The 24,835-nt window shown below is 40.4% G+C and overlaps 10 non-coding genes across 10 annotated transcripts; 5 read left to right on the top strand and 5 right to left on the bottom strand.

The window, feature by feature from the left end:
• Positions 1-273: 273 nt before the first annotated feature.
• trnav-cac (transfer RNA valine (anticodon CAC)) lies at positions 274-346 on the bottom strand. The gene has a single exon. It is a non-coding gene; the product is annotated as a tRNA-Val (tRNA).
• A 2,090-nt stretch (positions 347-2,436) lies between these two features.
• Positions 2,437-2,509, top strand: trnav-aac (transfer RNA valine (anticodon AAC)). The gene has a single exon. It is a non-coding gene; the product is annotated as a tRNA-Val (tRNA).
• Positions 2,510-3,200: 691 nt separating this feature from the next.
• Positions 3,201-3,273, bottom strand: trnav-cac (transfer RNA valine (anticodon CAC)). Its single transcript has one exon. It is a non-coding gene; the product is annotated as a tRNA-Val (tRNA).
• Positions 3,274-5,362: 2,089 nt separating this feature from the next.
• On the top strand, positions 5,363-5,435 carry trnav-aac (transfer RNA valine (anticodon AAC)). The gene has a single exon. It is a non-coding gene; the product is annotated as a tRNA-Val (tRNA).
• A 691-nt stretch (positions 5,436-6,126) lies between these two features.
• On the bottom strand, positions 6,127-6,199 carry trnav-cac (transfer RNA valine (anticodon CAC)). Its single transcript has one exon. It is a non-coding gene; the product is annotated as a tRNA-Val (tRNA).
• A 2,090-nt stretch (positions 6,200-8,289) lies between these two features.
• Positions 8,290-8,362, top strand: trnav-aac (transfer RNA valine (anticodon AAC)). The gene has a single exon. It is a non-coding gene; the product is annotated as a tRNA-Val (tRNA).
• Positions 8,363-9,053: 691 nt separating this feature from the next.
• Positions 9,054-9,126, bottom strand: trnav-cac (transfer RNA valine (anticodon CAC)). The gene has a single exon. It is a non-coding gene; the product is annotated as a tRNA-Val (tRNA).
• Positions 9,127-22,757: 13,631 nt separating this feature from the next.
• trnav-aac (transfer RNA valine (anticodon AAC)) lies at positions 22,758-22,830 on the top strand. Its single transcript has one exon. It is a non-coding gene; the product is annotated as a tRNA-Val (tRNA).
• A 1,170-nt stretch (positions 22,831-24,000) lies between these two features.
• Positions 24,001-24,073, top strand: trnav-aac (transfer RNA valine (anticodon AAC)). Its single transcript has one exon. It is a non-coding gene; the product is annotated as a tRNA-Val (tRNA).
• Positions 24,074-24,762: 689 nt separating this feature from the next.
• On the bottom strand, positions 24,763-24,835 carry trnav-cac (transfer RNA valine (anticodon CAC)). The gene has a single exon. It is a non-coding gene; the product is annotated as a tRNA-Val (tRNA).

Raw genomic sequence — 24,835 nt, 5'->3', positions numbered from 1 at the left:
GAAATGAACCTAAACCACTCATACTTGTCAATTGTAGTTATTATAGTTATATATATATATATATGACAAAAATATAACATTTATGGTGGCCAATATTGAGAGATATCACGAGGCTACCCTCACGTGAGCATCTAGTCGCATTTTGTGACCCTTTGACATTGCGAGTTACATTTTTAATTGGCCGCATCGGTGAAAGCTGCCATTTCTAGCTCTTCACATCACTAATGATTTTGTTGAAAATGTAATAAATATAATTCGACTGGTCAAAAAAATTGTTTCCGCCCGGTTTCGAACCGGGGACCTTTCGCGTGTGAGGCGAACGTGATAACCACTACACTACGGAAACTGATTTAAGTAGCGACAAATAATGATTGTGACCACAACCCCACTACCCTTAATAGCGTTTCACTTTCAGAGCTTGTCGCAGAACACATTTTTTATGCTATTGTTAAATTGACCTCCTAAAAAGTCATTCGGTGCCACCATTAAATAAAAATATATGTAAATTATACTGTATCTTTGTTTTTTCACTTTTCACTGGACCACCCCTCATTTTGAATGACTGTCAACTACAATTTTTGTTAAATAAATGAGAAAAATTCATTTCTGTAAAATGTTATGGTTTTCTCTTATAGACTGAGCTTCTTTCTGCATTTTTAAAACAATAACATATTCATGTTTAAAAAAACAATTCAAATAACACTGGTTGTACCGAATTATCATTGCCGGTCACACCGCATGAGTATTTTGTTAAGGTGTAATGTTTTAGACAGATCTCTCTCTATTTCCCTCTTAATCAAACACACACACATTACAGGTAAACATGGTTTCTTATTCAACAACAACGATGCCTTTAATGCTTCGTGAAATATCACAAAAGTGACTCAAATGAGTATCACACAGAAACATTTCATCATGAACATAACAATGAACTTCTAAAAACAGGATTAAAATTGTGCATTATGATGAATTCTTCAAACAATGTTAAAAATAGTATTAAGAATCATTGTAATAAATGAATATTAAAGATACTGAAATACAGTAATTTAATATTCAAACATTAAAATATAAAATGCATAAAAAAGTGTTATTCTCCATTACAATTTTAAGAAAAAGTCAAATGTTTGTGCAATATCTTCTAAAAACATTAATCTCCACATTGCGTGGACAATAAAGTTTTTATATTTCTAATATTAAAACATAAACAGATGTGATTAAGTTTGTGCAGTACAGTGCAAGATTAAAAATGAGAATTAAAAAAGTTTGTGTAAACAATTCATGAGATTCAAATATTAAAGACAAAGAAATTATAACTTTGTAGAAAAAGTTGTAACACAAACTCATTGAAGCTGAAAATAATACAACTTGGATTCTTAAAACAGTGTGTTTGATGTTGTTGCACTAGTGTGACATGAAAGTAGCCCAGTCTGTGTCAGACAGCCGAGATGCTCTTGAGCTGAAGGGCTCGGGTTCACTGATCATTGAATTCACATCTCCTTCATAGTAGAAGGTAATGTCTGGCACAGTTAAGAACAAATTCTTATTTACAATGACTGCCCTACCAAAAGGCAAAAGGCCTCCTGCAGGGAATGGCCCTGGGATTAAAAACAAACAAACAATATATATAAGGGACAAAACACACATCACAACAAGAGGGACATACAACACTACATAAAGAGAGACCTAAAGACAACAACTTGACAAGGCAGCAAAAATGTTTTTTCATACTTCCCAGGTGAATAAGGAAAAGTTATGTAAAATGTAACAAATTAAAACTTTATTTTTTACATTTTGGTACTAAACAAACAGAGCTGTACTGACGGTTCGCCATCTTGCCCAGAAAAAGTCTAGTTCATCTAGCTAGCTGTGTAGCTCACATATGATAACACAATCCCTTCGTCAGAAGAGCACTGCTTATAAACAATTGTGAGGATTGTCTAAATGACCCGCTTAGTCACGGCCCCATTGTATAATCGCTTGTTAGTATAAATATGTTCTTACCTATTGAGTGAGTTAAGTAGGCAATGCTGTGGCCAAGTGTAGTGGCGAGTGTTGTCGGGGGCTTTCAGAAAAATCATTAGGCATATCATGGTCATGTTCAGGGCACATAACATAAAACATTTTAAAATGTTTTGCATGTGTTTCTTATTGGGCAATCTTCAGGTTGTCCCTCCCAGTTTCGACTTGTTTTGTTCCCAGCGTATATGACCCAGATGAACGTCATCAAAGTTGGTGTTCAATTCCCCGACGGAGAGGCCAGACATTTGCCCTTCCTTACTAGCGTTTAACCATTTTATTTAAAAAAAATGTTTTGGTCATACTTACAATATGTTCTATTTCTATAGGGTCTAGTATCTCACCTGGCTATTAAGGGTAGTGGGGTTGTGGTCACAATCAATTGTGGTCACAATCAACAATTTGTCGCTACTTAAATTAGTTTCCGTAGTGTATTGGTTATCATGTTCGCCTAACACGCGAAAGGTCCCCGGTTCGAGACCGGGCGGAAACACTTTTTCATGCCATTAGGTGGTTATCAATTAAAACTTCATATTGCCCTCCACATGCTGTTTCCACGTTTTTATTATGTTATTTTTTGTATTTATTTAACTATGCAAGTCAGTTAAGAACAAATTCTTATTTACAATGACTGCCCTACCAAAAGGCAAAAGGCCTCCTGCAGGGAATGGCCCTGGGATTAAAAACAAACAAACAATATATATAAGGGACAAAACACACATCACAACAAGAGGGACATACAACACTACATAAAGAGAGACCTAAAGACAACAACTTGACAAGGCAGCAACACATGACAACACAACATAACAACAACAATTTTCTGCCAGTAGCTTGCAGGGTAAACATCAGCTAAAAGTCCATCGGAAAATGCGCCCTTCTGCTGCTTGACTGGGCCCACAAAGGATGGGGAAATGAACCTAAACCACTCATACTTGTCAATTGTAGTTATTATAGTTATATATATATATATATGACAAAAATATAACATTTATGGTGGCCAATATTGAGAGATATCACGAGGCTACCCTCACGTGAGCATCTAGTCGCATTTTGTGACCCTTTGACATTGCGAGTTACATTTTTAATTGGCCGCATCGGTGAAAGCTGCCATTTCTAGCTCTTCACATCACTAATGATTTTGTTGAAAATGTAATAAATATAATTCGACTGGTCAAAAAAATTGTTTCCGCCCGGTTTCGAACCGGGGACCTTTCGCGTGTGAGGCGAACGTGATAACCACTACACTACGGAAACTGATTTAAGTAGCGACAAATAATGATTGTGACCACAACCCCACTACCCTTAATAGCGTTTCACTTTCAGAGCTTGTCGCAGAACACATTTTTTATGCTATTGTTAAATTGACCTCCTAAAAAGTCATTCGGTGCCACCATTAAATAAAAATATATGTAAATTATACTGTATCTTTGTTTTTTCACTTTTCACTGGACCACCCCTCATTTTGAATGACTGTCAACTACAATTTTTGTTAAATAAATGAGAAAAATTCATTTCTGTAAAATGTTATGGTTTTCTCTTATAGACTGAGCTTCTTTCTGCATTTTTAAAACAATAACATATTCATGTTTAAAAAAACAATTCAAATAACACTGGTTGTACCGAATTATCATTGCCGGTCACACCGCATGAGTATTTTGTTAAGGTGTAATGTTTTAGACAGATCTCTCTCTATTTCCCTCTTAATCAAACACACACACATTACAGGTAAACATGGTTTCTTATTCAACAACAACGATGCCTTTAATGCTTCGTGAAATATCACAAAAGTGACTCAAATGAGTATCACACAGAAACATTTCATCATGAACATAACAATGAACTTCTAAAAACAGGATTAAAATTGTGCATTATGATGAATTCTTCAAACAATGTTAAAAATAGTATTAAGAATCATTGTAATAAATGAATATTAAAGATACTGAAATACAGTAATTTAATATTCAAACATTAAAATATAAAATGCATAAAAAAGTGTTATTCTCCATTACAATTTTAAGAAAAAGTCAAATGTTTGTGCAATATCTTCTAAAAACATTAATCTCCACATTGCGTGGACAATAAAGTTTTTATATTTCTAATATTAAAACATAAACAGATGTGATTAAGTTTGTGCAGTACAGTGCAAGATTAAAAATGAGAATTAAAAAAGTTTGTGTAAACAATTCATGAGATTCAAATATTAAAGACAAAGAAATTATAACTTTGTAGAAAAAGTTGTAACACAAACTCATTGAAGCTGAAAATAATACAACTTGGATTCTTAAAACAGTGTGTTTGATGTTGTTGCACTAGTGTGACATGAAAGTAGCCCAGTCTGTGTCAGACAGCCGAGATGCTCTTGAGCTGAAGGGCTCGGGTTCACTGATCATTGAATTCACATCTCCTTCATAGTAGAAGGTAATGTCTGGCACAGTTAAGAACAAATTCTTATTTACAATGACTGCCCTACCAAAAGGCAAAAGGCCTCCTGCAGGGAATGGCCCTGGGATTAAAAACAAACAAACAATATATATAAGGGACAAAACACACATCACAACAAGAGGGACATACAACACTACATAAAGAGAGACCTAAAGACAACAACTTGACAAGGCAGCAAAAATGTTTTTTCATACTTCCCAGGTGAATAAGGAAAAGTTATGTAAAATGTAACAAATTAAAACTTTATTTTTTACATTTTGGTACTAAACAAACAGAGCTGTACTGACGGTTCGCCATCTTGCCCAGAAAAAGTCTAGTTCATCTAGCTAGCTGTGTAGCTCACATATGATAACACAATCCCTTCGTCAGAAGAGCACTGCTTATAAACAATTGTGAGGATTGTCTAAATGACCCGCTTAGTCACGGCCCCATTGTATAATCGCTTGTTAGTATAAATATGTTCTTACCTATTGAGTGAGTTAAGTAGGCAATGCTGTGGCCAAGTGTAGTGGCGAGTGTTGTCGGGGGCTTTCAGAAAAATCATTAGGCATATCATGGTCATGTTCAGGGCACATAACATAAAACATTTTAAAATGTTTTGCATGTGTTTCTTATTGGGCAATCTTCAGGTTGTCCCTCCCAGTTTCGACTTGTTTTGTTCCCAGCGTATATGACCCAGATGAACGTCATCAAAGTTGGTGTTCAATTCCCCGACGGAGAGGCCAGACATTTGCCCTTCCTTACTAGCGTTTAACCATTTTATTTAAAAAAATGTTTTGGTCATACTTACAATATGTTCTATTTCTATAGGGTCTAGTATCTCACCTGGCTATTAAGGGTAGTGGGGTTGTGGTCACAATCAATTGTGGTCACAATCAACAATTTGTCGCTACTTAAATTAGTTTCCGTAGTGTATTGGTTATCATGTTCGCCTAACACGCGAAAGGTCCCCGGTTCGAGACCGGGCGGAAACACTTTTTCATGCCATTAGGTGGTTATCAATTAAAACTTCATATTGCCCTCCACATGCTGTTTCCACGTTTTTATTATGTTATTTTTTGTATTTATTTAACTATGCAAGTCAGTTAAGAACAAATTCTTATTTACAATGACTGCCCTACCAAAAGGCAAAAGGCCTCCTGCAGGGAATGGCCCTGGGATTAAAAACAAACAAACAATATATATAAGGGACAAAACACACATCACAACAAGAGGGACATACAACACTACATAAAGAGAGACCTAAAGACAACAACTTGACAAGGCAGCAACACATGACAACACAACATAACAACAACAATTTTCTGCCAGTAGCTTGCAGGGTAAACATCAGCTAAAAGTCCATCGGAAAATGCGCCCTTCTGCTGCTTGACTGGGCCCACAAAGGATGGGGAAATGAACCTAAACCACTCATACTTGTCAATTGTAGTTATTATAGTTATATATATATATATATGACAAAAATATAACATTTATGGTGGCCAATATTGAGAGATATCACGAGGCTACCCTCACGTGAGCATCTAGTCGCATTTTGTGACCCTTTGACATTGCGAGTTACATTTTTAATTGGCCGCATCGGTGAAAGCTGCCATTTCTAGCTCTTCACATCACTAATGATTTTGTTGAAAATGTAATAAATATAATTCGACTGGTCAAAAAAATTGTTTCCGCCCGGTTTCGAACCGGGGACCTTTCGCGTGTGAGGCGAACGTGATAACCACTACACTACGGAAACTGATTTAAGTAGCGACAAATAATGATTGTGACCACAACCCCACTACCCTTAATAGCGTTTCACTTTCAGAGCTTGTCGCAGAACACATTTTTTATGCTATTGTTAAATTGACCTCCTAAAAAGTCATTCGGTGCCACCATTAAATAAAAATATATGTAAATTATACTGTATCTTTGTTTTTTCACTTTTCACTGGACCACCCCTCATTTTGAATGACTGTCAACTACAATTTTTGTTAAATAAATGAGAAAAATTCATTTCTGTAAAATGTTATGGTTTTCTCTTATAGACTGAGCTTCTTTCTGCATTTTTAAAACAATAACATATTCATGTTTAAAAAAACAATTCAAATAACACTGGTTGTACCGAATTATCATTGCCGGTCACACCGCATGAGTATTTTGTTAAGGTGTAATGTTTTAGACAGATCTCTCTCTATTTCCCTCTTAATCAAACACACACACATTACAGGTAAACATGGTTTCTTATTCAACAACAACGATGCCTTTAATGCTTCGTGAAATATCACAAAAGTGACTCAAATGAGTATCACACAGAAACATTTCATCATGAACATAACAATGAACTTCTAAAAACAGGATTAAAATTGTGCATTATGATGAATTCTTCAAACAATGTTAAAAATAGTATTAAGAATCATTGTAATAAATGAATATTAAAGATACTGAAATACAGTAATTTAATATTCAAACATTAAAATATAAAATGCATAAAAAAGTGTTATTCTCCATTACAATTTTAAGAAAAAGTCAAATGTTTGTGCAATATCTTCTAAAAACATTAATCTCCACATTGCGTGGACAATAAAGTTTTTATATTTCTAATATTAAAACATAAACAGATGTGATTAAGTTTGTGCAGTACAGTGCAAGATTAAAAATGAGAATTAAAAAAGTTTGTGTAAACAATTCATGAGATTCAAATATTAAAGACAAAGAAATTATAACTTTGTAGAAAAAGTTGTAACACAAACTCATTGAAGCTGAAAATAATACAACTTGGATTCTTAAAACAGTGTGTTTGATGTTGTTGCACTAGTGTGACATGAAAGTAGCCCAGTCTGTGTCAGACAGCCGAGATGCTCTTGAGCTGAAGGGCTCGGGTTCACTGATCATTGAATTCACATCTCCTTCATAGTAGAAGGTAATGTCTGGCACAGTTAAGAACAAATTCTTATTTACAATGACTGCCCTACCAAAAGGCAAAAGGCCTCCTGCAGGGAATGGCCCTGGGATTAAAAACAAACAAACAATATATATAAGGGACAAAACACACATCACAACAAGAGGGACATACAACACTACATAAAGAGAGACCTAAAGACAACAACTTGACAAGGCAGCAAAAATGTTTTTTCATACTTCCCAGGTGAATAAGGAAAAGTTATGTAAAATGTAACAAATTAAAACTTTATTTTTTACATTTTGGTACTAAACAAACAGAGCTGTACTGACGGTTCGCCATCTTGCCCAGAAAAAGTCTAGTTCATCTAGCTAGCTGTGTAGCTCACATATGATAACACAATCCCTTCGTCAGAAGAGCACTGCTTATAAACAATTGTGAGGATTGTCTAAATGACCCGCTTAGTCACGGCCCCATTGTATAATCGCTTGTTAGTATAAATATGTTCTTACCTATTGAGTGAGTTAAGTAGGCAATGCTGTGGCCAAGTGTAGTGGCGAGTGTTGTCGGGGGCTTTCAGAAAAATCATTAGGCATATCATGGTCATGTTCAGGGCACATAACATAAAACATTTTAAAATGTTTTGCATGTGTTTCTTATTGGGCAATCTTCAGGTTGTCCCTCCCAGTTTCGACTTGTTTTGTTCCCAGCGTATATGACCCAGATGAACGTCATCAAAGTTGGTGTTCAATTCCCCGACGGAGAGGCCAGACATTTGCCCTTCCTTACTAGCGTTTAACCATTTTATTTAAAAAAAATGTTTTGGTCATACTTACAATATGTTCTATTTCTATAGGGTCTAGTATCTCACCTGGCTATTAAGGGTAGTGGGGTTGTGGTCACAATCAATTGTGGTCACAATCAACAATTTGTCGCTACTTAAATTAGTTTCCGTAGTGTATTGGTTATCATGTTCGCCTAACACGCGAAAGGTCCCCGGTTCGAGACCGGGCGGAAACACTTTTTCATGCCATTAGGTGGTTATCAATTAAAACTTCATATTGCCCTCCACATGCTGTTTCCACGTTTTTATTATGTTATTTTTTGTATTTATTTAACTATGCAAGTCAGTTAAGAACAAATTCTTATTTACAATGACTGCCCTACCAAAAGGCAAAAGGCCTCCTGCAGGGAATGGCCCTGGGATTAAAAACAAACAAACAATATATATAAGGGACAAAACACACATCACAACAAGAGGGACATACAACACTACATAAAGAGAGACCTAAAGACAACAACTTGACAAGGCAGCAACACATGACAACACAACATAACAACAACAATTTTCTGCCAGTAGCTTGCAGGGTAAACATCAGCTAAAAGTCCATCGGAAAATGCGCCCTTCTGCTGCTTGACTGGGCCCACAAAGGATGGGGAAATGAACCTAAACCACTCATACTTGTCAATTGTAGTTATTATAGTTATATATATATATATATGACAAAAATATAACATTTATGGTGGCCAATATTGAGAGATATCACGAGGCTACCCTCACGTGAGCATCTAGTCGCATTTTGTGACCCTTTGACATTGCGAGTTACATTTTTAATTGGCCGCATCGGTGAAAGCTGCCATTTCTAGCTCTTCACATCACTAATGATTTTGTTGAAAATGTAATAAATATAATTCGACTGGTCAAAAAAATTGTTTCCGCCCGGTTTCGAACCGGGGACCTTTCGCGTGTGAGGCGAACGTGATAACCACTACACTACGGAAACTGATTTAAGTAGCGACAAATAATGATTGTGACCACAACCCCACTACCCTTAATAGCGTTTCACTTTCAGAGCTTGTCGCAGAACACATTTTTTATGCTATTGTTAAATTGACCTCCTAAAAAGTCATTCGGTGCCACCATTAAATAAAAATATATGTAAATTATACTGTATCTTTGTTTTTTCACTTTTCACTGGACCACCCCTCATTTTGAATGACTGTCAACTACAATTTTTGTTAAATAAATGAGAAAAATTCATTTCTGTAAAATGTTATGGTTTTCTCTTATAGACTGAGCTTCTTTCTGCATTTTTAAAACAATAACATATTCATGTTTAAAAAAACAATTCAAATAACACTGGTTGTACCGAATTATCATTGCCGGTCACACCGCATGAGTATTTTGTTAAGGTGTAATGTTTTAGACAGATCTCTCTCTATTTCCCTCTTAATCAAACACACACACATTACAGGTAAACATGGTTTCTTATTCAACAACAACGATGCCTTTAATGCTTCGTGAAATATCACAAAAGTGACTCAAATGAGTATCACACAGAAACATTTCATCATGAACATAACAATGAACTTCTAAAAACAGGATTAAAATTGTGCATTATGATGAATTCTTCAAACAATGTTAAAAATAGTATTAAGAATCATTGTAATAAATGAATATTAAAGATACTGAAATACAGTAATTTAATATTCAAACATTAAAATATAAAATGCATAAAAAAGTGTTATTCTCCATTACAATTTTAAGAAAAAGTCAAATGTTTGTGCAATATCTTCTAAAAACATTAATCTCCACATTGCGTGGACAATAAAGTTTTTATATTTCTAATATTAAAACATAAACAGATGTGATTAAGTTTGTGCAGTACAGTGCAAGATTAAAAATGAGAATTAAAAAAGTTTGTGTAAACAATTCATGAGATTCAAATATTAAAGACAAAGAAATTATAACTTTGTAGAAAAAGTTGTAACACAAACTCATTGAAGCTGAAAATAATACAACTTGGATTCTTAAAACAGTGTGTTTGATGTTGTTGCACTAGTGTGACATGAAAGTAGCCCAGTCTGTGTCAGACAGCCGAGATGCTCTTGAGCTGAAGGGCTCGGGTTCACTGATCATTGAATTCACATCTCCTTCATAGTAGAAGGTTATGTCTGGCTCAGGGGGCCAGACAAAAACATTCCTCACTCCATGCTCCTGCATGCAAGTGATTTTATTTATTTATTTTATTTTTATTTCACCTTTATTTAACCAGGTAGGCTAGTTGAGAACAAGTTCTCATTTGCAACTGCGACCTGGCCAAGATAAAGCATAGCAGTGTGAGCAGACAACAAAGAGTTACACATGGAGTAAACAATTAACAAGTCAATAACACAGTAGAAACCAAAAGGGGGAGTCTATATACAATGTGTGCAAAAGGCATGAGGAGGTAGGCAAATAATTACAATTTTGCAGATTAACACTGGAGTGATGAATGATCAGATGGTCATGTACAGGTAGAGATATTAGTGTGCAAAAGAGCAGAAAAGTAAATAAATAAAAACAGTATGGGGATGAGGTAGGTGAAAATGGGTGGGCTATTTACCAATAGACTATGTACAGCTGCAGCGATCGGTTAGCTGCTCAGATAGCTGATGTTTGAAGTTGGTGAGGGAGATAAAAGTCTCCAACTTCAGCGATTTTTGCAATTCGTTCCAGTCACAGGCAGCAGAGTACTGGAACGAAAGACGACCAAATGAGGTGTTGGCTTTAGGGATGATCAGTGAGATACACCTGCTGGAGCGCGTGCTACGGATGGGTGCTGCCATCGTGACCAGTGAGCTGAGATAAGGCGGAGCTTTACCTAGCATGGACTTGTAGATAACCTGGAGCCAGTGGGTCTGGCGACGAATATGTAGCGAGGGCCAGCCGACTAGAGCATACAAGTCGCAGTGGTGGGTGGTATAAGGTGCTTTAGTGACAAAACGGATGGCACTGTGATAGACTGCATCCAGTTTGCTGAGTAGAGTGTTGGAAGCCATTTTGTAGATGACATCGCCGAAGTCGAGGATCGGTAGGATAGTCAGTTTTACTAGGGTAAGCTTGGCGGCGTGAGTGAAGGAGGCTTTGTTGCGGAATAGAAAGCCGACTCTTGATTTTGAATCTTGAATCTACTGCAAAGATGGCAATCTTCTCCAAGGTGGCATAGCAGTTCAGACGTCTTTTGTCCTCGTCTTGTCGTGTCCTGTATATATATATATATTTACAACTTTTTCACATACATTTTATTTTTATTTTCCATCAACTCATCTTCAAAACACTCTCCTGCAACCCGCCTCACCAATGTATATTTATAAAAAAGTATTATTTACCTCAGATCTGTAATCCTCCAAGAAGCTAGCCAGAAACTCCAGGAGGCTGGCCTGAAACTAGCCAGTAGCTAATCCAGAAGCTAGTTCAGAAGCTAGTTGGCTCCTTTACTGGCAAGTCGTTGGTGTTCAGCTAACCACGGTTTGTGGTCATCGGCTATCCTTTGGCTCGAAAGTCTATCGCCAGTTCTGTACGGCGCAGCGCGGCTCGGAGCGGAGCATACCGGACCAATTTTTCTCTCCATGTCCCTGGATTTCGACTGCTCTCTGGACATTCATGCCCGGATCTCACAGCTAGCTAGCTGCTATCCGTGTGACTATCGGCCTTCGTCGATTCCGGAGCAAACATCAATTGTTCCGGAGCTAGCAAGCTCCGTCAATCACTCCTGAGTTCCATCAATCGCACCTGGGCTGCAGTCGCCTATCCGGACCCGTTTTGCTGCCTTCGCGGAGCCCCACCGGGCCTTCACAACTGGACTGCCGACGTTATCTACCGAAGGAGTTATTCGGCTGGCTCCTCCGTCGCGACGTTACCTGAACGCCCATCTGCGGCCTGCTAACCGTTAGCTGTCTTACCGGCTGCTATCTGAATAGACAATCGGACATTTTTTATTTATTTTTTTATTATTATTATTATGTTTTCTTCTTGGGCCTCTATAACTATATCTATTGTTTTTTTATTTTTGTTGTTGTTGTGTGATTTGGATTGATCCCCTCTACCACACGGAACCCCACTAATCTACTGACGGAGCGCAGGAGGTGGCTAACAATAGACCTCCATCCTATGCTAGCTTGCTACCGATGCCCTGGCTAGCTGTCTAAATCACCAACCAACCTCTCCACTCACCGGACCCTTTTGATCACTCGACTAAGCATGCCTCTCCTTAATGTCAATATGTCTTGTCCATTTCTGTTCTGGTTAGTGTTTATTGGCTTATTTCACTGTAGAGCCTCTAGTCCTGCTCACTATACCTTATCGAACCTATTAGTTCCACCACCCACACATGCAATGACATCTCCTGGTTTCAACGATGTTTCTAGAGACAATATCTCTCTCTTCATCACTCAATACCTAGGTTTACCTCCACTGTATTCACATTCTACCATACATTTGTCTGTACATTATACCTTGATGCTATTTTATCGCCCCCAGAAACCTCCTTTTACTCTATGTTCCAGACGTTCTAGACGACCAATTCTCATAGCTTTTAGCCGTACCCTTATTCTACTCCTCCTATGTTCCTCTGGCGATGTAGAGGTGAATCCAGGCCCTGCAGTGCCTAGCTCCACTCCTATTCCCCAGGCGCTCTCTTTTGACGACTTCTGTAACCGTAATAGCCTTGGTTTCATGCATGTTAACATTAGAAGCCTCCTCCCTAAGTTTGTTCTATTCACTGCTTTAGCACACTCTGCCAACCCGGATGTTCTAGCTGTGTCTGAATCCTGGCTTAGGAAGACCACCAAAAACTCAGACATTTTAATTCCAAACTACAACATTTTCAGACAAGATAGAACTGCCAAAGGGGGCGGTGTTGCAATCTACTGCAAAGATAGCCTGCAGAGTTCTGTCCTACTATCCAGGTCTGTACCCAAACAATTTGAACTTCTACTTTTAAAAATCCACCTCTCTAAAAACAAGTCTCTCACCGTTGCCGCCTGCTATAGACCACCCTCTGCCCCCAGCTGTGCTCTGGACACCATATGTGAACTGATTGCCCCCCATCTATCTTCAGAGTTCGTGCTGCTAGGCGACCTAAACTGGAACATGCTTAACACCCCAGCCATCCTACAATCTAAACTTGATGCCCTCAATCTCACACAAATAATCAATGAACCTACCAGGTACCTCCCCAAAACCTTAAACACGGGCACCCTCATAGATATCATCCTAACCAACTTCCCCTCTAAATACACCTCTGCTGTCTTCAACCAAGATCTCAGCGATCACTGCCTCATTGCCTGCATCCGTAATGGGTCAGCGGTCAAACGACCTCCACTCATCACTGTAAAACGCTCCCTGAAACACTTCTGCGAGCAGGCCTTTCTAATCGACCTGGCCGGGGTATCCTGGAAGGATATTGATCTCATCCCGTCAGTAGAGGATGCCTGGATATTTTTTTTAAATGCCTTCCTAACCATCTTAAATAAACATGCCCCATTTAAGAAATTTAGAACCAGGAACAGATATAGCCCTTGGTTCTCCCCAGACCTGACTGCCCTTAACCAACACAAAAACATCCTATGGCGTTCTGCATTAGCATCGAACAGCCCCCGTGATATGCAGCTGTTCAGGGAAGCTAGAAATCATTATACACAGGCAGTTAGAAAAGCCAAGGCTAGCTTTTTCAAGCAGAAATTTGCTTCCTGCAACACTAACTCAAAAAAGTTCTGGGACACTGTAAAGTCCATGGAGAATAAGAACACCTCCTCCCAGCTGCCCACTGCACTGAAGATAGGAAACACTGTCACCACTGATAAATCCACCATAATTGAGAATTTCAATAAGCATTTTTCTACGGCTGGCCATGCTTTCCACCTGGCTACTCCTACCCCGGACAACAGCACTGCACCCCCAACAGCAACTCGCCCAAGCCTTCCCCATTTCTCCTTCTCCCAAATCCATTCAGCTGATGTTCTGAAAGAGCTGCAAAATCTGGACCCCTACAAATCAGCCGGGCTAGACAATCTGGACCCTTTCTTTCTAAAATTATCTGCCGAAATTGTTGCCACCCCTATTACTAGCCTGTTCAACCTCTCTTTCGTGTCGTCTGAGATTGCCAAAGATTGGAAAGCAGCTGTGGTCATCCCCCTCTTCAAAGGGGGGGACACTCTTGACCCAAACTGCTACAGACCTATATCTATCCTACCGTGCCTTTCTAAGGTCTTCGAAAGCCAAGTCAACAAACAGATTACCGACCATTTCGAATCTCACCATACCTTCTCTGCTATGCAATCCGGTTTCAGAGCTGGTCATGGGTGCACCTCAGCCACGCTCAAGGTCCTAAACGACATCTTAACCGCCATCGATAAGAAACATTACTGTGCAGCCGTATTCATTGATCTGGCCAAGGCTTTCGACTCTGTCAATCACCATATCCTCATCGGCAGACTCGACAGCCTTGGTTTCTCAAATGATTGCCTCGCCTGGTTCACCAACTACTTCTCTGATAGAGTTCAGTGTGTCAAATCGGAGGGTCTGCTGTCCGGACCTCTGGCAGTCTCTATGGGGGTGCCACAGGGTTCAATTCTTGGACCGACTCTCTTCTCTGTATACATCAATGAGGTCGCTCTTGCTGCTGGTGAGTCCCTGATCCACCTCTACGCAGACGACACCATTCTGTATACTTCCGGCCCTTCTTTGGACACTGTGTTTACAACCCTCCAGGCAAGCTTCAATGCCATACAACTCTCCTTCCGTGGCCTCCAATTGCTCTTAAATACAAGTAAAACTAAATGCATGCTCTTCAACCGATCGCTACCTGCACCTACCCGCCTGTCCAACATCACTACTCTGGACGGATCTGACTTAGAATACGTGGACAACTACAAATACTTAGGTGTCTGGTTAGACTGTAAACTCTCCTTCCAGACCCATATCAAACATCTCCAATCCAAAGTTAAATCTAGAATTGGCTTCCTATTTCGCAACAAAGCATCCTTCACTCATGCTGCCAAACATACCCTTGTAAAACTGACCATCCTACCAATCCTCGACTTTGGCGATGTCATTTACAAAATAGCCTCCAATACCCTACTCAACAAATTGGATGCAGTCTATCACAGTGCAATCCGTTTTATCACCAAAGCCCCATATACTACCCACCATTGCGACCTGTACGCTCTCGTTGGCTGGCCCTCGCTTCATACTCGTCGCCAAACCCACTGGCTCCATGTCATCTACAAGACCCTGCTAGGTAAAGTCCCCCCTTATCTCAGCTCGCTGGTCACCATAGCATCTCCCACCTGTAGCACACGCTCCAGCAGGTATATCTCTCTAGTCACCCCCAAAACAAATTCTTTCTTTGGCCGCCTCTCCTTCCAGTTCTCTGCTGCCAATGACTGGAACGAACTACAAAAATCTCTGAAACTGGAAACACTTATCTCCCTCACTAGCTTTAAGCACCAACTGTCAGAGCAGCTCACAGATTACTGCACCTGTACATAGACCACCTATAATTTAGCCCAAACAACTACCTCTTTCCCAACTGTATTTAATTTTTATTTATTTATTTATTTTGCTCCTTTGCACCCCATTATTTTTATTTCTACTTTGCACATTCTTCCATTGCAAAACTACCATTCCAGTATTTTACTTGCTATATTGTATTTACTTTGCCATCATGGCCTTTTTTGCCTTTACCTCCCTTCTCACCTCATTTGCTCACATTGTATATAGACTTGTTTATACTGCATTATTGACTGTATGTTTGTTTTTACTCCATGTGTAACTCTGTGTCGTTTTATCTGTCGAACTGCTTTGCTTTATCTTGGCCAGGTCGCAATTGTAAATGAGAACTTGTTCTCAACTTGCCTACCTGGTTAAATAAAGGTAAAATAAATAAATAAATTAAAAATTAAAAATTATTTTCGATTGGAGATGTTTGATATGAGTCTGGAAGGAGAGTTTGCAGTCTAGCCAGACACCTGATTTGCACTTCCTCCCAATCACCTTCACCACCTGGCCTACAAAGGGGCGGTCTTCATAGCTGACAATGACAAAACTGCCTAGACTTTCAGCGTTGACTTGGCCACAGCTGCAGCTTCATCTTGCTGTTCCTCAGTGATGGTTTTCTCCTTATGTTGTTCTTCATTGAAGTTCACTTCTACAGCACTGAAACAGGGGTTGCTTGGTCTGCTACAGAAGCAAGACACTTCACTTTGTTTTATTTTCCCTGCCACTGTGGAGGTGACCTCAATCAATCAATAAATCAATCAAACGTATTTATAAAACACGTTTCATGGTTCCTTTAACTCCAGCGAAGTTGTTTGGCACAGCTTCACCGCAATTAGTGACATCTGTAATCCAAAAGAACTTAATGCTTGATCCACTCTTCTTGAGTAGTTTGAAGAGCTCCTTGGGAGTCTGCACATCCTCCCCCCGTTGAATGTGTTTGTCTGTACAACGTTTCACAGCCCCAATCACACCATTTGGTGCCCCCTTCTGGACTTTTCAGAAAGGTTCCAGGTGATTTGTTTGAATCTGGAAATATCCCGCAGAGTGCTGAGTAGGTACATGTTCTCCTTGTTTCTGTCTTGGCTGACGGGACCATCGATCAGTACATATATGTGATGTGATCTGTTATTAGCGAGACAATTTGACATGGTTCATCAATCAATGTATCCTATCATGTCTGTCACTGCGATTAAACACTATTACAAACAATGGTGAAAAAGGGATAATGTTTTCTAACTTTGTTAGGTAGGCCTACGTTGGGTTGGAGAAAAAAGTACATTAGTTCTACTTATTATTATGTTTAGTCAACTGTACAATTTTCTGCCAGTAGAAGTATGTAAAAGTACATTGGAAAATGCGCCCTTCTGCTGCTTGACTGGGCCCACAAAGGATGGGGAAATGAACCTAAACCACTCATACTTGTCAATTATAGTTAAATGTCCTCTGGTCTGATGAAACAAAAATAGAACTGTTTGGCCATAATGACCATTGTTATGTTTGGAGGAAAAGGGGGAGGCTTGCAAGCCGAAGACCACCATCCCAACCGTGAAGCACAGGGGTGGCAGCATCATGTTGTGGGGGTGCTTTGTTGCAGGAGGTACTGGTGCACTTCACAAAATAGATGGCATCATGAGGAAAGAAAATTATGTGGATATATTGAAGCAACATCTCAAGACATCAGTCAGGAAGTTAAGCTTGGTCGCAAATGGGTCTTCCAAATGGGCAATAACCCCAAGCATACTTCGAAAGTTGTGGCAATTTGGCTAAAGGACAACAAAGTCAAGGTATTGGAGTGGCCATCACAAAGCCCTGACCTCAATCCTATAGAAAATTTGTGGGCAGAACTGAAAAAGTGTGTGCGAAAAAGGAGGCCTACAAACCTGACTCAGTTACACCAGCTCTGTCAGGAGGAATGGGCCAAAATTCACCCAACTTATTGTGGGAAGCTTGTGGAAGGCTACCCGGAACATTTGATCCAAGTTAAACAATTTAAAGGCAATGCTACCAAATACTAATTGAGTATGTAAACTTCTGACCTACTGGGAATGTGATGAAAGGAATGAAAGCTGAAATAAATAATTCTCTCTACTATTATTCTGACATTTCACATTCTTAAAATAAAGTGGTGATCCTAATTGACCTAAAACAGAGAATTTTTACTTGGATTAAATGTCAGGAATTGTGAAAAACTGAGTTTAAATGAATTTGGCTAAGGTATATGTAAACTTCCGTATACAGCCCCCTCCCACACACAGTCATACCACACGTTGTCGACAAGCATCACATATCCTGTCTGGCATCATGGGCAGGTAGGAGGAGTCGATGTTTGGCAGAATCCTCACATCCTTCACAGTCACCTCCTCCAGAGAACACTCATAGGACGGTGCACAATTGGCCTAGCAACGTCCGGGTTAGGGTTTGGCTGGGGTAGGCAGTCATTGTAAATAAGAATTTGTCCTTAACAGACTTGCACAGTTAAAAAAAACATTTGGGGTGGTAGCACTGTCAGAGCGGTGCTCACTGAGGAGGAGAGGGGGTGCTGAGTTAAGTCTGAGATGCTTTAAGTCAATAAACATAGATAACTGATTCAAATCAATATCTAATGTGGCCAAAGAGAGTGTAGCAAGGCTTTGGCAATGATGTGGTGTTGACAAGTGTGGGTGTGTGTACCCTGTGCTTTGAAGGTGTTGAGGTGTGTGTGTGGGGGACTCACTGCTGTAGGATGCTATGGTAGCCATGTTCCTGAACCACCGCCTCCCTCTTCCACACCATCACCGTGACAAACACACACAATATGCAGATAATGAGCCCCTCAAAGATGTCATTCTTCACACTTCATTTAAAACCTTCCAAGGGTACTCTATGAATTGCTTATCTCTATGAAAAATGTGAAGACCTTGTTCACAAGACTGAAGTTTTGCCCAGCCCCTAACTCACACAATTGACATCGCATTTATTTACATGTATTTATTATGCAGTTTATTTTACAAACATGTATTAATCAAGGCAGAGCCCCACAGTTACCCATGTGGGCCCCCTATCTCCTCTCCTACCCCATCTGATGATTAGCAGAGCTGCATTAGACAGCAGCAGGCTGTCTACTTTTTATTTTTTATTTTATTTTATTTCACCTTTATTTAACCAGGTAGGCTAGTTGAGAACAAGTTCTCATTTGCAACTGCGACCTGGCCAAGATAAAGCATAGCAGTGTGAGCATACAACAGAGTTACACATGGAGTAAACAATTAACAAGTCAATAACACAGTAGAAAACAAAGGGGGGGGGTCTATATACAATGTGTGCAAAAGGCATGAGGAGGTAGGCAAATAATTACAAATTTGCAGATTAACACTGGAGTGATAAATGATCAGATGGTCATGTACAGGTAGAGATATTGGTGTGCAAAAGAGCAGAAAAGTAAATAAATAAAAACAGTATGGGGATGAGGTAGGTGAAAATGGGTGGGCTATTTACCAAAAGACTATGTACAGCTGCAGCGATCGGTTAGCTGCTCAGATAGCTGATGTTTGAAGTTGGTGAGGGAGATAAAAGTCTCCAACTTCAGCGATTTTTGCAATTCGTTCCAGTCACAGGCAGCAGAGTACTGGAACGAAAGGCGGCCAAATGAGGTGTTGGCTTTAGGGATGATCAGTGAGATACACCTGCTGGAGCGCGTGCTACGGATGGGTGTTGCCATCGTGACCAGTGAGCTGAGATAAGGCGGAGCTTTACCTAGCATGGACTTGAAGATAACCTGGAGCCAGTGGGTCTGGCGACGAATATGTAGCGAGGGCCAGCCGACTAGAGCATACAAGTCGCAGTGGTGGGTGGTATAAGGTGCTTTAGTGACAAAACGGATGGCACTGTGATAGACTGCATCCAGTTTGCTGAGTAGAGTGTTGGAAGCCATTTTGTAGATGACATCGCCGAAGTCGAGGATCGGTAGGATAGTCAGTTTTACTAGGGTAAGCTTGGCGGCGTGAGTGAAGGAGGCTTTGTTGCGGAATAGAAAGCCGACTCTTGATTTGATTTTCGATTGGAGATGTTTGATATGAGTCTGGAAGGAGAGTTTGCAGTCTAGCCAGACACCTAGGTACTTATAGACGTCCACATATTCTAGGTCGGAACCATCCAGGGTGGTGATGCTAGTCGGGCATGCGGGTGCAGGCAGCGACCGGTTGAAAAGCATGCATTTGGTTTTACTAGCGTTTAAGAGCAGTTGGAGGCCACGGAAGGAGTGTTGTATGGCATTGAAGCTTGTTTGGAGGTTAGATAGCACAGTGTCCAAAGACGGGCCGAAAGTATATAGAATGGTGTCGTCTGCGTAGAGGTGGATCAGGGAATCGCCCGCAGCAAGAGCAACATCATTGATATACACAGAGAAAAGAGTCGGCCCGAGAATTGAACCCTGTGCCACCCCCATAGAGACTGCCAGAGGACCGGACAGCATGCCCTCCGATTTGACACACTGAACTCTGTCTGCAAAGTAATTGGTGAACCAGGCAAGGCAGTCATCCGAAAAACCGAGGCTACTGAGTCTGCCGATAAGAATATGGTGATTGACAGAGTCGAAAGCCTTGGCAAGGTCGATGAAGACGGCTGCACAGTACTGTCTTTTATCGATGGCGGTTATGATATCGTTTAGTACCTTGAGTGTGGCTGAGGTGCACCCATGACCGGCTCGGAAACCAGATTGCACAGCGGAGAAGGTACGGTGGGATTCGAGATGGTCAGTGACCTGTTTGTTGACTTGGCTTTCGAAGACCTTAGATAGGCAGGGCAGGATGGATATAGGTCTGTAACAGTTTGGGTCCAGGGTGTCTCCCCCTTTGAAGAGGGGGATGACTGCGGCAGCTTTCCAATCCTTGGGGATCTCAGACGAGATGAAAGAGAGGTTGAACAGGCTGGTAATAGGGGTTGCGACAATGGTGGCAGATAGTTTCAGAAATAGAGGGTCCAGATTGTCAAGCCCAGCTGATTTGTACGGGTCCAGGTTTTGCAGCTCTTTCAGAACATCTGCTATCTGGATTTGGGTAAAGGAGAACCTGGAGAGGCTTGGGCGAGGAGCTGCGGGGGGGGCGGAGCTGTTGGCCGAGGTTGAAGTAGCCAGGCGGAAGGCATGGCCAGCCGTTGAGAAATGCTTATTGAAGTTTTCGATAATCATGGATTTATCAGTGGTGACCGTGTTACCTAGCCTCAGTGCAGTGGGCAGCTGGGAGGAGGTGCTCTTGTTCTCCATGGACTTCACAGTGTCCCAGAACTTTTTGGAGTTGGAGCTACAGGATGCAAACTTCTGCCTGAAGAAGCTGGCCTTAGCTTTCCTGACTGACTGCGTGTATTGGTTCCGGACTTCCCTGAACAGTTGCATATCACGGGGACTATTCGATGCTATTGCAGTCCGCCACAGGATGTTTTTGTGCTGGTCGAGGGCAGTCAGGTCTGGGGTGAACCAAGGGCTGTATCTGTTCTTAGTTCTGCATTTTTTGAACGGAGCATGCTTATCTAAAATGGTGAGGAAGTTACTTTTCAAGAATGACCAGGCATCCTCAACTGACGGGATGAGGTCAATGTCCTTCCAGGATACCCGGGCCAGGTCGATTAGAAAGGCCTGCTCACAGAAGTGTTTTAGGGAGCGTTTGACAGTGATGAGGGGTGGTCGTTTGACTGCGGCTCCGTAGCGGATACAGGCAATGAGGCGGTGATCGCTGAGATCCTGGTTGAAGACAGCGGAGGTGTATTTGGAGGGCCAGTTGGTCAGGATGACGTCTATGAGGGTGCCCTCTACACTCATTGAGAGTGGGCTCCTGAGTCCTCCTGTGGTTGGCAGTTGCAGTAAATAAAAAAAAAGACATAATATATACTACATATAATATATACAGTATACATTTCCTTTTTGTTAAAACATTTTTTACATTTGCTTAGTATTGGGGCTCACCACAGGCCTGGGCCCAAGGGTTTCAGCCCTGGTAAGCCTGTGCATACATTCGGCCCTGGACATATAGAAAAGACACAGATAAATACATTCCTAGGACACCAAAGTTCCACAACCAACACATAATACGAATAACCCATGCAATGCCAGTCCCCTCAACCTTAGTATCGTGGTCAGTGTATCCATGCCTGTCACACTGGGGTTCAATTCCCTGACTGAAACCAGACTGTTGCCCTTCCATGGATATCATTCGCGATTTGACTGTTTTCAGAAAGTAAGCGGTGTAAAAATGTTTTTTCATACTTCCCAGGTGAATAAGGAAAAGTTATGTAAAATGTAACAAATTAAAACTTTATTTTTTACATTTTGGTACTAAACAAACAGAGCTGTACTGACGGTTCGCCATCTTGCCCAGAAAAAGTCTAGTTCATCTAGCTAGCTGTGTAGCTCACATATGATAACACAATCCCTTCGTCAGAAGAGCACTGCTTATAAACAATTGTGAGGATTGTCTAAATGACCCGCTTAGTCACGGCCCCATTGTATAATCGCTTGTTAGTATAAATATGTTCTTACCTATTGAGTGAGTTAAGTAGGCAATGCTGTGGCCAAGTGTAGTGGCGAGTGTTGTCGGGGGCTTTCAGAAAAATCATTAGGCATATCATGGTCATGTTCAGGGCACATAACATAAAACATTTTAAAATGTTTTGCATGTGTTTCTTATTGGGCAATCTTCAGGTTGTCCCTCCCAGTTTCGACTTGTTTTGTTCCCAGCGTATATGACCCAGATGAACGTCATCAAAGTTGTTGAAGGACACCGAACCTGCAATAGTAGCCAAAATTGTAATCATATTCAGTTGTGGTTTTGTTTGTAGGTTACACCTCAATATCAATGTAACCTGAAAGGCTTCGGAACTGGCCGATTTAATGCCAGTCCACTCAACCATGTCTGTATCCATGCCTGTCACACTGGTGTTCAATTCCCCGACGGAGAGGCCAGACATTTGCCCTTCCTTACTAGCGTTTAACCATTTTATTTATAAAAAATGTTTTGGTCATACTTACAATATGTTCTATTTCTATAGGGTCTAGTATCTCACCTGGCTATTAAGGGTAGTGGGGTTGTGGTCACAATCAACAATTTGTCGCTACTTACATTAGTTTCCGTAGTGTAGTGGTTATCACGTTCGCCTAACACGCGAAAGGTCCCCGGTTCGAGACCGGGCGGAAACACTTTTTCATGCCATTAGGTGGTTATCAATTAAAACTTCATATTGCCCTCCACATGCTGTTTCCACGTTTTTATTATGTTATTTTTGGTATTTATTTAACTATGCAAGTCAGTTAAGAACAAATTCTTATTTACAATGACTGCCCTACCAAAAGGCAAAAGGCCTCCTGCAGGGAATGGCCCTGAGATTAAAAACAAACAAACAATATATATAAGGGACAAAACACACATCACAACAAGAGGGACATACAACACTACATAAAGAGAGACCTAAAGACAACAACTTGACAAGGCAGCAAAAATGTTTTTTCATACTTCCCAGGTGAATAAGGAAAAGTTATGTAAAATGTAACAAATTAAAACTTTATTTTTTACATTTTGGTACTAAACAAACAGAGCTGTACTGACGGTTCGCCATCTTGCCCAGAAAAAGTCTAGTTCATCTAGCTAGCTGTGTAGCTCACATATGATAACACAATCCCTTCGTCAGAAGAGCACTGCTTATAAACAATTGTGAGGATTGTCTAAATGACCCGCTTAGTCACGGCCCCATTGTATAATCGCTTGTTAGTATAAATATGTTCTTACCTATTGAGTGAGTTAAGTAGGCAATGCTGTGGCCAAGTGTAGTGGCGAGTGTTGTCGGGGACTTTCAGAAAAATCATTAGGCATATCATGGTCATGTTCAGGGCACATAACATAAAACATTTTAAAATGTTTTGCATGTGTTTCTTATTGGGCAATCTTCAGGTTGTCCCTCCCAGTTTCGACTTGTTTTGTTCCCAGCGTATATGACCCAGATGAACGTCATCAAAGTTGTTGAAGGACACCGAACCTGCAATAGTAGCCAAAATTGTAATCATATTCAGTTGTGGTTTTGTTTGTAGGTTACACCTCAATATCAATGTAACCTGAAAGGCTTCGGAACTGGCCGATTTAATGCCAGTCCACTCAACCATGTCTGTATCCATGCCTGTCACACTGGTGTTCAATTCCCCGACGGAGAGGCCAGACATTTGCCCTTCCTTACTAGCGTTTAACCATTTTATTTATAAAAAATGTTTTGGTCATACTTACAATATGTTCTATTTCTATAGGGTCTAGTATCTCACCTGGCTATTAAGGGTAGTGGGGTTGTGGTCACAATCAACAATTTGTCGCTACTTACATTAGTTTCCGTAGTGTAGTGGTTATCCTGTTCGCCTAACATGCGAAAGGTCCCCGGTTCGAGACCGGGCGGAAACACTTTTTCATGCCATTAGGTGGTTATCAATTAAAACTTCATATTGCCCTCCACATGCTGTTTCCACGTTTTTATTATGTTATTTTTGGTATTTATTTAACTATGCAAGTCAGTTAAGAACAAATTCTTATTTACAATGACTGCCCTACCAAAAGGCAAAAGGCCTCCTGCAGGGAATGGCCCTGGGATTAAAAACAAACAAACAATATATATAAGGGACAAAACACACATCACAACAAGAGGGACATACAACACTACATAAAGAGAGACCTAAAGACAACAACTTGACAAGGCAGCAACACATGACAACACAACATAACAACAACAATTTTCTGCCAGTAGCTTGCAGGGTAAACATCAGCTAAAAGTCCATCGGAAAATGCGCCCTTCTGCTGCTTGACTGGGCCCACAAAGGATGGGGAAATGAACCTAAACCACTCATACTTGTCAATTGTAGTTATTATAGTTATATATATATATATGACAAAAATATAACATTTATGGTGGCCAATATTGAGAGATATCACGAGGCTACCCTCACGTGAGCATCTAGTCGCATTTTGTGACCCTTTGACATTGCGAGTTACATTTTTAATTGGCCGCATCGGTGAAAGCTGCCATTTCTAGCTCTTCGCTCCACTAATGATTTTGTTGAAAATGTAATAAATATAATTCGACTGGTCAAAAAAATTGTTTCCGCCCGGTTTCGAACCGGGGACCTTTCGCGTGTGAGGCGAACGTGATAACCACTACACTACGGAAAC

This window comes from Oncorhynchus kisutch, linkage group LG22 (genome assembly GCF_002021735.2).
Source record: "Oncorhynchus kisutch isolate 150728-3 linkage group LG22, Okis_V2, whole genome shotgun sequence".
In the NCBI taxonomy this organism is placed as follows: domain Eukaryota; kingdom Metazoa; phylum Chordata; class Actinopteri; order Salmoniformes; family Salmonidae; genus Oncorhynchus; species Oncorhynchus kisutch.
Note: the sequence above shows the minus strand (reverse complement) of the source record. Positions and strands in the feature narration are given on the sequence as shown.